The sequence below is a fragment of the Pinus tabuliformis genome, chromosome Q (assembly GCF_031772625.1).
Source record: "Pinus tabuliformis cultivar Carrire ecotype Pingquan chromosome Q, CPIR1, whole genome shotgun sequence".
In the NCBI taxonomy this organism is placed as follows: domain Eukaryota; kingdom Viridiplantae; phylum Streptophyta; class Pinopsida; order Pinales; family Pinaceae; genus Pinus; species Pinus tabuliformis.
The window spans coordinates 1,311,443,933-1,311,459,788 of record NC_142296.1 but is presented as its reverse complement, the minus strand read 5'-3'; positions in this window follow the sequence as shown (position 1 = coordinate 1,311,459,788).

Genomic DNA, 15,856 nt, shown 5'->3' with positions numbered 1-15,856 from the left:
AATGTCCTGGTCCTCCACAGTTGTAATAGACTAGCTATCAGAGACCCATCCCTAGCCCTAGTCTGCCCTGACCTCATCTGCATCCCTTGCACCTACCACACGCGATTGTCGCAGATTTGACCCTAGCCTCACGTCAATCTGCATTCTATAGTTTGGGGACTAGGCCATCAACAATTAATAGCTATGAAAGTCTTGTTTCATGGCCCACCGATCTGCAGAAGTTGCAAAAGAGTTGTTGGGGGGTCTGGTTGAATTTTTGCAGTAGATGACATCTATCCGTGTTATGCTTTCCTCCCACTTCATAGATTGCGCACTAGAGCGGAGTCATCGCACTTGGCCCTGCCTGTGCCTCTGGTCGCAATGTTGTTGGTCCCCCTATTGCCACATAATTCAAAAAGGCCAGGCAGAGATCTTTATCATACCCCTGGCTTCCGCACCATATACACCATACTTCCTCTCTAATTTCTGGGTGAGGTGCCTGGTCCTGTTTCAACATCTTCATTTCGAGACACAACCTTTGTATATGTGCTTGGATCTACTAAACTCCCAACCCCAGGGCCTGTAACAGAGTCTCATGAAACCTCATTTCTATCTCAAATGCTTCTGCTTGGGTTGAGATTTTTTGTTGTGACAATGTCATCGTTAGATGTGGTGTTAATGATGCCACATACCAAGTTCAGTGATGTTCATCCAATAGTGTCATGTTCACTTCACGGATGTTACTTTTCAGCCTTTGATCCAGATTGCATGGGGTTTCACCAGGCATCATCGTGATCTCTTTGAGCCCTATGATCGACTATGTCTCTGACTTCAGCTGGCTAGATTATTTCTTTAGTTTGGTTTGGATTTCCGTTGTTCCCACAATTGGATGATCAGTTGAGTACTTTATGTACAAAGTCAAAGATTGGTCCTGTAGCACACTAACTAAGGTATCCTTTCTGATATTGTTGTCCATAATTCTGTGTGCATCCCATACCGACATTACCACGAAGCAAAATTGTTCTCGATCTTTGCTTCCTACTCCTTTGAATACCAACTGCTGGATCACGCTCATCATTTTCAACTTTGGGCTTGCGTGTTGATGTTCTCTAAACTACTACTACTCCTAATCCCTTCGATATTCAAATTTCTTCTCTATAGAATTCCAGCATTCCAACATCAGACACCCCCTAGGCAGATGTTGGTCTCAGCAATGGAACTATTTGTTGGCTTGTATGGTCCTGACCCAGGTTCGCTAGAGTTATTTAGCCAAACAAATCCTGCAGCTACCACCCCTTTTGGCAATAGCTCAAGGAGCGCAGACTAAGGTCTCACCCGAGGTAGTAGGGGAAGGTGTTGGAACCAAGTTTCCACACCTTTGGGATGCCTATATGTGGTCAGGAGATTTCGCACACTGTTCTACAGCCTCATGTTGCTCTGCTTCCGCGAAGATCCGAAGTTGGGCTACTTCTCAATATTAATTACTTAATGATGTATTATAAATTACATCTACTTGTGATGGTCTTTAAGAAAACATTTTATAAAGGTACCCAATACGTGGAATTAATAGAGATACAGGTTTACATTAATCCAGAACATAACCATGCACACAAGGAATAAATAGTAATACCACCCATAAATTAACCAAATCTACAATAGCTTAGATTAACATAGAGTTTCAAAATCAATTTATCTTTATTTTCCACTATGTCACCGATACATCTAGATCTACCCTCCACACGCAGCTACAGGGGTCGACGCACACAGCTGCGGACTCTACCAGCCCTCTGCATACACAATTGTAGAGCCTCTATCTATCAGCTAATACCCTTGACTCACACTTACAAACACGTAGACAACCTTTACAGACTCATAGCATTATCATTCATTATCTTCCCAAAAAATTCCTTCTATCCTTAGAGCCATGCTCTATTTATAGCATCCCCTTGTCCACAAACCATGCGTAGGCCAAATTACTCCCTATTATTCTCTATTATTTCTTGGATGGACAACCCTTTGACTCAACCTTTTACAGTTCATGCTCCACATATTATGTAGTTTTATAATATTTCTATCCTAACTTCTAGGCTCTCCAACAAAAAAATGTTACATGTGACCACCACTACCCAATAGAAGGGTTCACCACTACAATTCATTTTCGACAGTGGCAGGCAAAAGAACCTCATTTTACTAGAGGTCATGTAGTGGTTGGGCCTACCGACTACACCACACCCGCAGTTGTATAGTGCCGAGTGTCTTCATGAAGGACAAGATCTCAAAGTTCGCAAACAACGCTACCTTCCTTATAGCATCAAGCCCTTTAGAGATGAGGTATAGTGTGATGTTACACCTCTAGATGTTTGTGATGTAATATTAGGCCAACCATACTTGTGGAGGTGACTTGCTGTATATGAGTCAAGGCCTCGTGTTGTCATTATTTATTTGGGTAATTCTTTATACAGGATACCGGAGGTAGCCTCACCTACTAGCGCCTCTTTAATCACTGCTAAGAAAGGCAGCAAGCTCATATCACAGACTAGGATATTCATTTTTTGTCTTATACGCTGCCAAAGTAAGGGGAAGATCGTTGCTACATCCATGACCCCTGCAAAGGGTTCCTCCATGCAGGAGCATCAGCAAAGGAATACGGTCATGACAGAACACAGGAACAACTTCTCCTCACCCACAAGGGTACAACACAAGCTTCAGGTTGGCAATAAAGTCTAGCTGCATCTGTAGAGAGAACGCCTTAGAAGAGCCCATCAGAAGCTTTGACCATGTCGACATGGTCCTTACACCATTACCAAGGTTGTGTGAAATAACGATTTGGAGGACAACATTCTTCCATTCCTTCGCTTGCACCGAGTGTTCAATGTCAAACGCCCTCGACGATGCTTCCCATCATTACTGGACACATTCGAAATTGCATAATAGCTCACCTGGGACCATGTTCAGCAAATGGAGGAACTCAACTCAATGGGGGCCATTGATTCCTAAGGGGGGAGAAATGATCGAGGTGGATGTTGGTGCCCACTTGGCTATCACATCTGGACCCACACAACTGTCTATTTTAGTTTTTCAGTTTCCGTAATTGTAGCACAATTTACTATTTTTAGCAGTTTTTCGGGTCCTGAACTTCTGGAGCTATTTTGTGGCCCTAAAAGACATTTTTCTGGGAAATCTAGGAGCCACATGTGTCCATGGACTGATGTTTCTATTCCCAAAGTTTTAGTGCTCGGATAGATCTTTCTAACAAGATATTGTACGCATCAAATGAAGATCATATGGCAAAGTTACAACACCGGGAAGTTGATGTACCAATTTACCCAAATGGGGCCCACAATTTGGTGTTTCATCTTCTACGGTTAGGTTTTTTGATGTTTGGGGTTTTCCATTGTTTCTCAACAATGAATAAGCCATTGAGCCTCATTGTAACATAGTTCATAGGCATGTAGTCACTACATATCTTCTGTGAGATAAGCTACCATTGCCCTAGCTAGTTTATTTTCAATTCTGTTTATAAGCATATTCAATATTTTACATTAATGAAATGAAGTATTATTTCTGCTACATCTTTGTGTTTATTGTTATATCTATAATTTGTTTCATTCGAATTTAAATATGGATCACTTAACTTATGTTCTGACAATGTCTTAACCTGGGCTCTTAACTTAACAATTTCCTATTCCTCAATGGACAGATCGTCCATGGCTTTAAAAAGTTCACATGAAGAATTTGACGTTTGTGCTGGTGCTTAAGTAGATGTATATTTTCATGGGGTTGTGGTTGTGAAGATTTGGATTGTTGTAAGTGAAACAATGGACAATTTATCTTCCTTCTCCTTCTGTTGGAGCAGTTTCTCCAATTCTAGTTCCATCTCCCTGATCTAGTTGTTCTAATCAATAACTATCCAAAATATATATTCTTCGTGATTTTAAATCTCTCTGACTTCTTGAAGCTATGGATCTTCTAGGGTAGGAATTTTTAGTTGTTTCCTTAATGCTACTACATTAGAATCCTTTTTTTTCACCAACTCTTTTGTTGCCTTTACATCTTTGTGATTCTATCCCAATTTGATCACCATGTCTTCTAGTGACTTGATCTTGGTATCCTTGGCTAAGTATGAAATCCTTTCCAACTTTAGTTATGATTGTGTATTATTTAACGATTCCTACAATCTAGAATTAGATGTGGAAACATTTTTTAGTGTAGAATATGCTGTGGATGAATTTGCATGTTTTTACCCAGCTTTTTACCTTGATTCCTATATCCATTTTGCACCATTGTTGGTCAGTTTAAATTATAAACCACATAGGTATACCTCTTGTCATGGAATTATGAATCATTAATAAACGAATCATAGTCATATGGGATTGTTTCCTAAGTGGCTTGTTAATTCAATTATTCTTGCAGATTTGAAGGAAGTATGATCAAGACCATGCTTCTCCAATGGTGACCATCCAGCTAGCAGCACCATATTAAGACATTAGCTGCAATGGTGGATCAATATTCTAATCAATGCATTGCTATGTTTATATTTTGTTTCTCTTAAGAAACAACAATCTAATTGTAGGGAGACATTTGTCGTAATTCTAGGAGTTGTTAGTGTAATTGTATAATTAGAGCTATGGGTTTGTGGATGACAGTAGTTAAGATCACAAGAAATTACATTAACTTTGAGTATTTAAAATCATACATGTATTATCCTTTTGATTAATGAAATTTTTATCTTCTAGCCATTTCATGACTTCTTGATCTCACCAGAACCCTGATCAGCAACTTGGGCCCACTCGGTTGACAAGTTGTTTTTGGATAGGTGTGTGCATAGGTTTAGTTCAGCTAATTTGTTTATCAATGTGAATTATTATCAACATGTTCTTGTGAGTCTACTTTGCTTTTACTCTTTTTGTTGTGACAATCATTATTATAGCTACTCTTATTTTTTGTTACAGTTATCGCTTGTTGTTACACAGTGTTAAGTTTATACTTGAACGTTCAGTGCTAGGTAGGGAAAAAATGGCTTTCACATACTTTGCATGATAGCCTTCAAATAAATCATAGAGCCTTGGGTTGATAATTAATGTGTAATTGGGTGAATCACATGATTCATATTTGAACACCAACATTTTGACACAATTGTTGAGGAGGTTGTTAAGGGCACAATAGTACGATCTGTATTGATCATAGGACTGATCTCTCATTCTAGCGAGGGAATTTTTCACCCTACTCCAGGTCCTGAGCATTAGATGGTTTTTGTTGCTTTGATTGTCTTGTTTCCCTTTTCATAGGAGCCACTCTCTCATCCTAGGAAGGGAAGCTTTTTTGTCACCCTATTTCAAATCCTGAGCTTAATTTTGTGATTGATTTATTTTGTTTCGTTGGTTTCTTTTTAGGGGCCACTCTCTCATGCCAGGGAAAAAATTTTGTACCCTTCTCCAGCTCCTTAGGTTTTTATTTTCCTGAATGTTTTACTTTTATCTCATGATTATATGAACAAAGGAAAAAATAAAAGTGGTAGAGGAAGACCCCTGAAAAGAAGGGGGAGAGATCTAGGTAGAAATACCTACATATGAGAGATCATTTCAAGAGTTGATTTAGGAGCATAATCGCGAGCTACTATTAGGGTTAGATCTCATATGGGATCTTGAAGTAGATCAATTTCACAACCAAAACCTTCCCCAATAATAGAAGTGAAATTCAGGGAAGAAGTAGCAAGTAGAGGATCTAAGGAACCACATATTACAAGTTCAAAGGAAGAAGATTTGAGAGAAATATATGCACCATTTGATCAAGTTATCATTGTTAAACAACATCAACCACCTATTATATAATAACTAGAGCCATAACATATTGAGATTCCAAGTGGGTATTGTTATATATGGATGGATCCTCCAACCTCTTCGATCAAATTTTCAATTGGAGATATCAGAGGTGATGCGCCCATGAAGCCTATTCCTATGACAACATTACCTAATTTCCATGGTATTTCTTATGAGGATCTAGACAAATTCCTTTTTGAATTGGACATTTTTTTTCGAGGGTATGATGATATTTCTGATTCCTAAAAAATGAAGATATTCCCTGCTACTTTGAAAGGCACACCTTTGAGATGGTTTAGGGGTTTAGGGGGGAAATCTATTGCTACATGGGATGATATGAAGGCAATTTTCCTTGAGAAATATCAAGACTACTACAATTCCCAATATGTGAAGCAAGAAATCATTAAGATTATATAGAAAGATGTTGAGAAGATGCAGGACTTTGTGGAGTGCTTTCAATATAGTTTGCAGAAATTTGGCCATCGTGATGTGGATATGAATATTTTGAAAATAATATTTCTCCCAACACAAAGGGAGGAATGTTTGGAACTATTTAATGTGGTAGGGAAATGAGACATATCACAACATGAATTTGATGCCATCTACAAATTATGAATCAAGTTTCCATGAGGGGATGTGAGGCATAGGTAGGGGATCAGAACTCTCAAAGCATTCATCGATGGAGTTACAAAAGGAGAGATTGGAAACTTTCTCGACAATTTGAGAACTGATATCTTGAGCATACTTTCACCATAGCTAGATGTGTTAGAAGTGAAATAGAAGCATAGAATGCTATGTCCATTTGTTGTCCTCAATGAAGGAAGAAAGATTCACTAAAGGAGTACCCATTGAATTCCATCAAGACTTGCGTGATATGTGAAGATTGTCGTTCCACTAGCACATCTCCATCTTTTCTTGGGTTGAAGGGAATATTTCATGGAACAACTAAAGAAATGGATCAATTCTATTTTATGGGATCAAAGAAACCATGGTAACTAGAACCATAAAACATTAATCAAGGTATGCCTCAAGAAGCTTCTCGGTATTTTAATAATCTGAATTTTGGGCCTCCGTCTATACCCTTTTCACCTTTATGGTCGCAGTATTATCAATTTCAAATGCCTTGGTAACCATGGTACCCTTAATATAGTACAAGGCCTTCATGGTCCTAGAATTGGTGTGAACATTCTCCTCCACCTTCAAGAAAATTCTCCCAACCTATGCCACAACAACAACTACAACTACCTTCTAATGCGTCCTCTAGTAATCCTCCTCTTCATCTGCAACTACCTATTCAATCCAATCCAAATCGAAACAAATGAGAGGATCGGTAGGTTGAGATACTCAACTTCCCTGAATATAGTATTTCCAACGTCAAATGTAATGAATTGAATCTCCAGTCCAATCGGGTGGTGAATGCTCAGACTTCACCAATAATTGTTGAACATATTGATGATGAAGTCTAGGAACCAAAACCTAGAGCTTCTACTATAACAACTCGGGATGAGTCAATACAAATTCTTATGAAACAATGAACCCCTTCACAAACTATTGTTATAGAGGGTGTCAAACCCTTCCACCTTTTCCTGAGAGATTATTAGGGAGAAAACCAAGTCCCTGTCCTGAACTCAACATTTTAGGGGTGATACAGAAGTTATTTTTCAAAATCCTATTACTTCAGGCTATGAAGGACATATCTATTTATGCCAAAACAATTAAAGCATATTACTCTAAGAAACTTTTTAGGAAACCAAAGGATCCACTCACTATTCATGTTATGGGAAAATTATCAGACATAATGCTGGGGAAGCTTATACCTACTAAATACGGGGATCTAGGGAACCGAATTATGACAGTAAAAATTAATGGGGTTGATATCCCAAAAGTACTGGTAGATTTGGTGGCAACAATTAACATTGTAACCTTTGTAACTATGATTACCTTTAGTCTGTAGAGACTTAAACCAATTCCCACTCTCCTAGAATTGGCAGATCGGTCTACTATAAAACTGGTAGGGAAGATGGAAGATATAACCATTTTGGTAGAGTCATGGTAATACCATGTCAATATTTTAGTTTTACATACCCACTCCCCAGACTGTGGACATCCTTTTATTTTAGGAAGACCTTGGCTTCTGATCGTGTATGCTTACATTGAGTGTCGATATTGAAATATGGTAATATCCAATGGGGAAGTTACAAAGAATATTATCTTCTATCCCCTGTTGAACCATGTTCATCAATTAAAACAAGATTTACCTTGATGCAAAAATACCTACCTATGAAAGAGTTTGAATTTGCGAATGAAGAAGTTAGACGAATCATTACCATCAATAAGGCCCTTTGTTTCAAAGATGAATCAGAGTATGATGCCATTAGCACCTTTCTTAGCAGCCCCAACTCTATTTTTTACCCAACTCGCTAGCTATTCGAATGTTTCATGAGTTTTGGCCTTCATAAGAATATGAAATCAGAAACATAAGTCGGAAATATTCTTGTAATTGTACCACCTAGCAACATTTTTGTAGAAATTGAACCAGGGAAAAAATTGAATATTAATCATGTCCATTCTTCCTCCCAAACTCAAGAGTTACTGGAGCCCTTCGAGAACATAAATTTTTCTTTTCTTGGGAGTATACAAAAATGAAAGAAATCATTATCGTTTTATGCACTCATCACATATACAACAAAGATTAATGTCGACCTATTAGGTAGCCACAAATAAAAATGAATATTTCCTTAAAAAAAAAATTTCAAAGATGAATTCTAGAATCTATTAGTTGTGGGTTTCATTTATCTGATACCAGAAAGCCAATGGGTTTCCCTGGCGGTAATTGTTCCTAAGAAGAATGGCAAGTGGAGGATTTGTGTGGATTACAAGGAATTAAATAAAGCCACTTTAAAATATCATCCCCCTACCCTTTATTGACTAGGTCCTTGATACATTAGCTCGAAATAAGTTTTTCCCCTTTTAGATGGATTCATTGGATAAAACCATATACAAATAGCTCTTGAGGATCAGGATAATACCACCTTCACATGTGCTTTGGGGACCTTTACCTACCGATTCCTCCTATTTGGTCTTTGTGACACACATGCTACCTTCTAAAGGGAAATAGTAGGAATTGTCTTCATATAATCAATGCTAGTGTTGAAATTTACATGGACGACCTCACCCCATATGGGGATTATTTTGAAGAAGGTCTTGAAAACATAGAGAAAGTACTTTAAATATATATACAAACACATGCTTATCTTAATATAGTAAAATTTCATATGATGATGGAGGAAGCAATAATGATGGGACACATGCTTTCAGCTGCAAGAATTCGGGTTGATCTTGCAAAGGTAGAAGTTATAAGGAATTTTCCTACACCTAAGACACTAACACATGTACATATATTTATTGGTTATGTTGCCTATTATAGCAAATATATAGAGAATTTTTCTAATAAAGAATTCCCACGTTTTCAATTTTTACCTAAAGATGTAGAGTTTGTATGGACATATGAATGTGAAGTAGTGTTTAAAGAAATTAATGAATTAGTTTGTAAAGCTTCATATTATGAGGCCCTCACTGGAGGCTCCCATTTCATATATCTACAGATGCTTCTCAAACAATAATAGGGTCGTCCTAGGGAAATAGGAGGATAAGAAACTGTATGTGATCTAATACATTATAAAGAACTTGACTCTTGCTAAACTGAACTATACGGTATTCGAAAAAGAGTTATTGGATTTTATTTATGTTATTAATGAGTTTCAACATTATATTACGAGGTATCCTACTTTTGTGCAGACTAATCATACAACTATCATGTATCTGATGAATAAACCAATAACCCCTGGTCAAGTTACGAGATGGTTGTTGTTAATTCAAGAATTTGATATTACCATTGTAGATAAGATAGGGAAAGATAATGTGGTTTCATATTTACTATATTGAATTGATACTAGTGATGAATTTACCCCTATAGAGGATAATTTTCCATATCAACATCTTTTTACAATTTTTACTCACACTCTATGCTATGTAGATATTGTTAACTATCTTGCTACAGTAAAAGTGCCTCAAAGCATACCTTATAGAGAACATAGAGGGATTATCCATAATAGTGCTCGATATTCGTGGAGAGAACATGCACACAACACCATATGCACATAGCACTACACATACAACATGTGCATAGCACCATATCTACACATCACCACATATCCAACATGCTCACAAAATTGCGTATCCATCATGTTCACAATACAATGTGTACACATGTGGTGAGCACCAGTATTGCAGCAATAATGCTGCAACTCTTGGACTTCCTACTTTACTTTTATCAACCTGGTAGTTCATAACAAACTTGGAAGTGACAGTGTTGTATGCACAAGTACTAGTTCCTACTGCAGGTTGTCACTTGGTCCGCTGGTTCAAGATCACTAGGAGCTCAAGCCAACTTCTGTGGATTTCAGAAGAAGATTTATATGTGATGAAAGAAAGGAAATCTTACTCTACAGAGGCTACTCTACTTGTAGAAAGGAAAAACACTGAAATGTAAAGTAAACCTAGCAAACCCTACTTAACCAACTAATACTACTTTAGCAGAAAGAAAGATGAAAACCATGAAATGAATGCTCTTACCTACTCAAGGAAGTAAACAACATCTACTCAAGCTATTTCTAGGAGAATATGAGAAAAAAAACATCTTTTTGGATTTTTATGTATTTTTGTGTGAAATTGACATGCATGTATTTTATTGTGTGTGAAATGGAATCAAATAGGTGGCAATGGAGGGTGGTTTTGCGACTTGGGAGGATTTAGGATGGTGTGGATGGGTCCTATGAGGTCTCAGGTGGCCTTCTGGAGGCTTTTCCCACAATTGGCCTTCAAAAAGAAGCCTACATGAAAATCTACTGGAGGTCTACAGGAGGATGCTAAGAGTAGTTTTGAAGGCTTTGAAGGTGTGAGAGTGGGTGGAAAGGGTATCTAAGGGCTGGGATGATGTGTTAGGGTGCCTACGGTCCACCAAGAATCATTATGAGAGAGAAATATGATTGGATTTGCTTAAGGATAGAGAGGAAAGTCCATTGAAAAATGCAAAAAACTATGGCAGATTTGAGGTAAACTTTGTTCGACTTGTGGGGCATAGATCAGGGAGAGAATGTGATGGCTGATAGGTTGACATACCATGAGAACATATTTGATAAAAAATAACTGAAAATCAAACAAGGAGATCAACCAAGCAAGGAAATTAAGTACATTAAAAAAATAGAATTTTGAATCAAGCTAATCTAAATTTTGAGTTATGGAAAGAAATGTTGGAAAATGATATAATGAGTGAAATTTTGAAAGAGACTTATTTCAAAGATAGAAATGAGCATGGTGAAAGAGATCGAAAGAAAAGAATTAACCTTCTAACAAACTGCAACACTAGAAATCCTATGGAGAAGGAAAATCTTTGTTTTTGTGCTAGAAAGAGGGTCTTGGTCTCAGTTCATGGTCCCAAAGGGTGGAAAGGAGGCCAAGGCACTGTTGATGGCCTTATGTATCTTGTTTCTATCATTTTTGAACCTTCCATAGGAAACACAAATGGAAACAACCTTCTAAATCAACAAAGGAAACCTATTCTTAACCAAGAAAGAAATTCATCTAAGAGCAATTAATCCAGAAACTGAAACAAAAAATATAAATACAAAGAAGAGGAGCTTGGCTACCTTGATTGGGCCTTAAACAAAGACCTTCAGCCCTTTGAGGTAACTCAGTGCTAGCTGAAAAAGGATCTCATCTTTATTCTCAAAAAATAGTAAGAGGGTTACATGAAATTGTCACCAAAAGTAAGTTCAAAGTTGTGCAGAGTAAAGCTGCGACATAAATTCAACAAAAATTTGAACCTAGTGAGGCCCTAGGCCTCTCTATTTACACAACTAGAGCTCCCAAAAACATCCTTAAAAGTAGGGAGACTTGGCTCACAAAACATGAGATAAACATAAGTTATCCTCCACTTGCTCGGCTACCTCCTATTGCATTGATTTGGTTGTTTTTGCTCCAAGCTACGTCAAGGAGAATTCTAGTTGGGGAGTAATAAATGGGGGGGGTTACCTCGTATAAATCCTCTCCTTTGTCCACCTCGAATTATTGCTGCTAATTGTCCCTTGAATCTTTGACTTTGTCTTAACAATTCAACAAAAATCTGTATTAAAAACACATTAGACCTCATGGCATCATAACTAACCTAACTCCCTCCATAAGCATAAATATAATCAAAATACATGTAATAAGTTAAGAGAATGGTTGATTTAATTATGTTAGGAGGAAAAATGAGCCCTTATAATTACCCATTGATGGCGCTCATCATCACCCACCTACTGAATTTGTTGCTCGTCCCTTGAGAACTTAGTCCATCTCCTCATCTTTGATGACCCTGGTGGCCTCCCCAACATCCCATGCTTCTGATGTAATCTCCTCTTATTTTTCATGGAATGCTATCTTTCTATCTACCTCTTTGCAATGATGTTTCTCTTATTCCTCTGTTCTTCCTTCTAGCATTCCTAGTAGTAGTGGGGGACTCAATTTGAGGCCAATCCAATTGACCTTCAGATTCTACATATAGCGCTGGTATAGTGGAACTCTCCTTAATTCCTCTTTCATCCTTGATGGTGAGTGATACTCCCTGATCTAAAAATTGTGTGGAAAGGTGTTCCACCTCCTCATAGAAGCATGAATACAGTCATCTCCAAGTAATCTTTCCATATCCTCAAAATGTGCAATGGATTGATCCTAATCATTGATATATTTAGGGGCAATTTGGGTATTATTTGAAAGTAGGTTATGTCTACTGATGAGTGCCATGGAACCTGATGGCTCAGTTCTAACCATTGAGGGCTCATTCTGCTCTTTTATCATCAACTTTCTTATTTCTTCTACCCTTAACTCTTCATGATTCATCCATGAGGCCATGGCCATTAGTTGCAGGTCCCCTAGCATAGCATTAGCGTCCCACACATTCTTGTTTGTGAGGGCCATGTTATGTAGATATAATTTTGCTATTTTTGCCTTGTGTTCTGATGAGCTTTGGTCACACATGTCCATAAACTGTCTGTAATCTTGAAAAGACATCGTGCCTCTCTGTGCCAAAGTCTTTATCTGAAACTATAGCCATTGGTCCTTGAGGTATAATCCATAGGATTTTACTAGTATTTGACATTTGAGTGCCTCCATGGAATAGCTGGCCATGCATGCGAGTCGTGTATCCTTCTCTTGCATATGTCTTCTTAGCAATGCATTTTCTATTTAAGGTTGAGTTCTTGTGATTGCTTCTCTATATATTACAACACTTAACTCCTTGCCCATATCTCTAAGCTTGTTCTCCATGTTGCCAATATCCTCAACTGCCTTGGATTTGGCTATTTGCATCCAATTGTGGGTCCTTATTCTTCTTTTTCAAACTCAAAGAATAGTGGATTTGCAAATGTTTGTGGAATTATCCTTCCTCCTTCAAGGAGGTGGTAATAGGAGGCAAGGTTGGGCTGGGGATCAAGTTCTTATGGCTCTGTAGCTTCCTCCTTCGCCTTTGGCTATCCTTCTACCCCTTTTTTAATTTTTTTGATCTCCTCCAGATTTGACACAGTCTCCTGTAGAACAGTTTGTGCCTCCTGTAGAACTATTTTTGAGTCCTATAGTTTCACTTTTTCCTTCTAGGTGGAAGATCTAGGTGTCCCACTTTCATATGTGATAGGGGTTTTAGAGGGAGATTCTTCCCCTTTGATAGTGGGTGAATCTTTAATTGTAATGGGCACTGTTGAAGATGGCTGGCGTTTTCCTGTTTTTATCCTCGTGCTTTTCCTAGCGTTGAAATACATGGAGGCCTGCCTTTTTCTCTTCTCTTTTAGTTTAATTAGTGTGCTAAAGGCAATGAGGGCAACTTCTGCCACTCTTTCGAAGGTCTGAGGAGACACTTTTATCTTTCCTGCTTCTTTCCCTCCTTCTGTCTTTTCTTCTATCTCTGTTTGCTCTATTTTTTCCTTTTCTATCTCTTCATCCTTCTCCTCTTCTATCTTAGTTTCTCCCCCCTCCTTCTCTTCTCCTGTTGATTCATTAGTTGCTTCACCTTCTCCCACTTTCTGCTCTTATTCCTCACTATCAGAAGGATTGATATCATAGGTGAGAGCCTATATGTCAGCTTCCGTTGTCATGTTTCTGAAGAGTTCCCCTGCTATAGGGAGTGTGAATGTATGAAAGGCCTCTTCCACCAAAATTTTGATTGGCCCATGGTGAACGATCTGATCTAGACTCCCTGCCTTAAACTTAATGCTCGAGTCTATGAGGGATTGCAAGAGGAAATAGGGGATTTTGAGTTTCTAGTGTGTTGGAGTGTCCATGTCATATCTCAGCTCAAGAAGGATTCTAAAATGGTAGCCATAGACTATGCTATACCTCCCCTTATAGGAAATATATTTGATGATTTGGTAACTAAAATCATCCCAATGGTGGGGTATGATTGTCCTTCTAATTCCATTTTTATCTTCTACAGGATGTTCATTGTTTTGGAAGAAATTTTTCTTGGTAGCCTGTCCAATTGGATTTTCATCTTTTCTCCAAGGCAATCCAAGAGGAAGGGTGGTAACCCTATTGATAAATTATGGGGTGATTTCCATGGAAAGACTTCTAAATGTAATAATGGCATGGGTCCTTGAGTGAGGGACTAAATAAAGGGCAAATTCTTGAGCAACTTCTTCATCAAACCCTCAAAATTTCTCAAAAAATGGCATCCAATTTTCCCTGGTGAATATGGCTACTACTTACGGATGTTCATGGAGCTTGGTTGAATTAGTGGGCTAATTCCTCATGAATCCTCTTTTCATCGAGTTTATACCCCTTTTGAACCCCAAATGTAGAGATGGAGGCAAGAATTTTTAAGAAAACAGGAAAACAAAGGAAAACTATGATTTTGAAAAATAGGCGGAATGTTTTTATGTAATTCCTCTTCTTCTATGGACTCAATCCCTCTTTAAAATGATATCATTCCTCGCACATATTGATAATCAAGGTGGTTATGCATGAAACCTGCCTCCTCAAGCTAGAAATCAAGCAAAAATCCTGTGTTTTCTCCTTAAAAACATCTCACTGCCCCTCCTGTAGAACTACCTATAGGTGGTCCTGTAAAAACCTGTAAGTGCTCCTGTAGAATGTTGATAATAGGAGGATGGATGAAAGTGATGGAGAACGATGATTTCAAGGATATGGTGGTGAAAAAGAGATTGTTGCAACTAAGTGGGCAAGGATAGAATGAAATAAAATGTGGTGAAAGAGTTTCGAGGAGAACTTATTTCTTCTTTTAGATATTTCCAGTGATGGGGTGAGCTAGAAAAAGTGTACGTTTCAATATTTGGACCGTTGGTCCCGACCTGTTTTGTCATCATGGTTTCTTCCCACAATTATCTCTCATCATTGCATCAAAGTTTGCAAACCCTCCACTACCTATCCTTGGGATCTTTCTCTGAGTTTACCATGCGCACATGTGGTGACATCTTCGGATGAGTACAATCAGCTGGATGAGGGTGGCTAATTAACTGGCAACCTTTTCTCGTTCAAACCCAACAATATCATTCACTTATGCATATATTTCAATCACACAAATCCAACATAGGGGCGGGTTAGTCACTTACCTGTGAATCGAATGGATGTGTTGTGAGGTATTTTGGCTCCTTTTACTGCTGCATGCTTGTATTTCCTTTGTTGCATGCTCTCTGCTTTCTATTGTGTGGTTGTTTTCCTTGTGTAGGTATCCTCTAGCTAGGTCTAGGCTTCATATGTTTCCTTCAATCCTCATGGTTGCACTTATTTTTCTGTTGTGGCTTGATTTTAATGGGATCAGTTGCTAGGGGAATTCCTGTAGGAGCTCCTGTAGCTGCTTCTCCCTCTAAAATTTTAGCTGATTTGTTATGCGAGGAGCAGTGAGGATGATGCCAGGGATGTTGATGGAGATAGAGAGGTACTATATAAGCTACATGTGAGATCTTAGGTGTTGCTTCCTTTATTTTTTTTGTTTTTTTCTAAAAAATGGT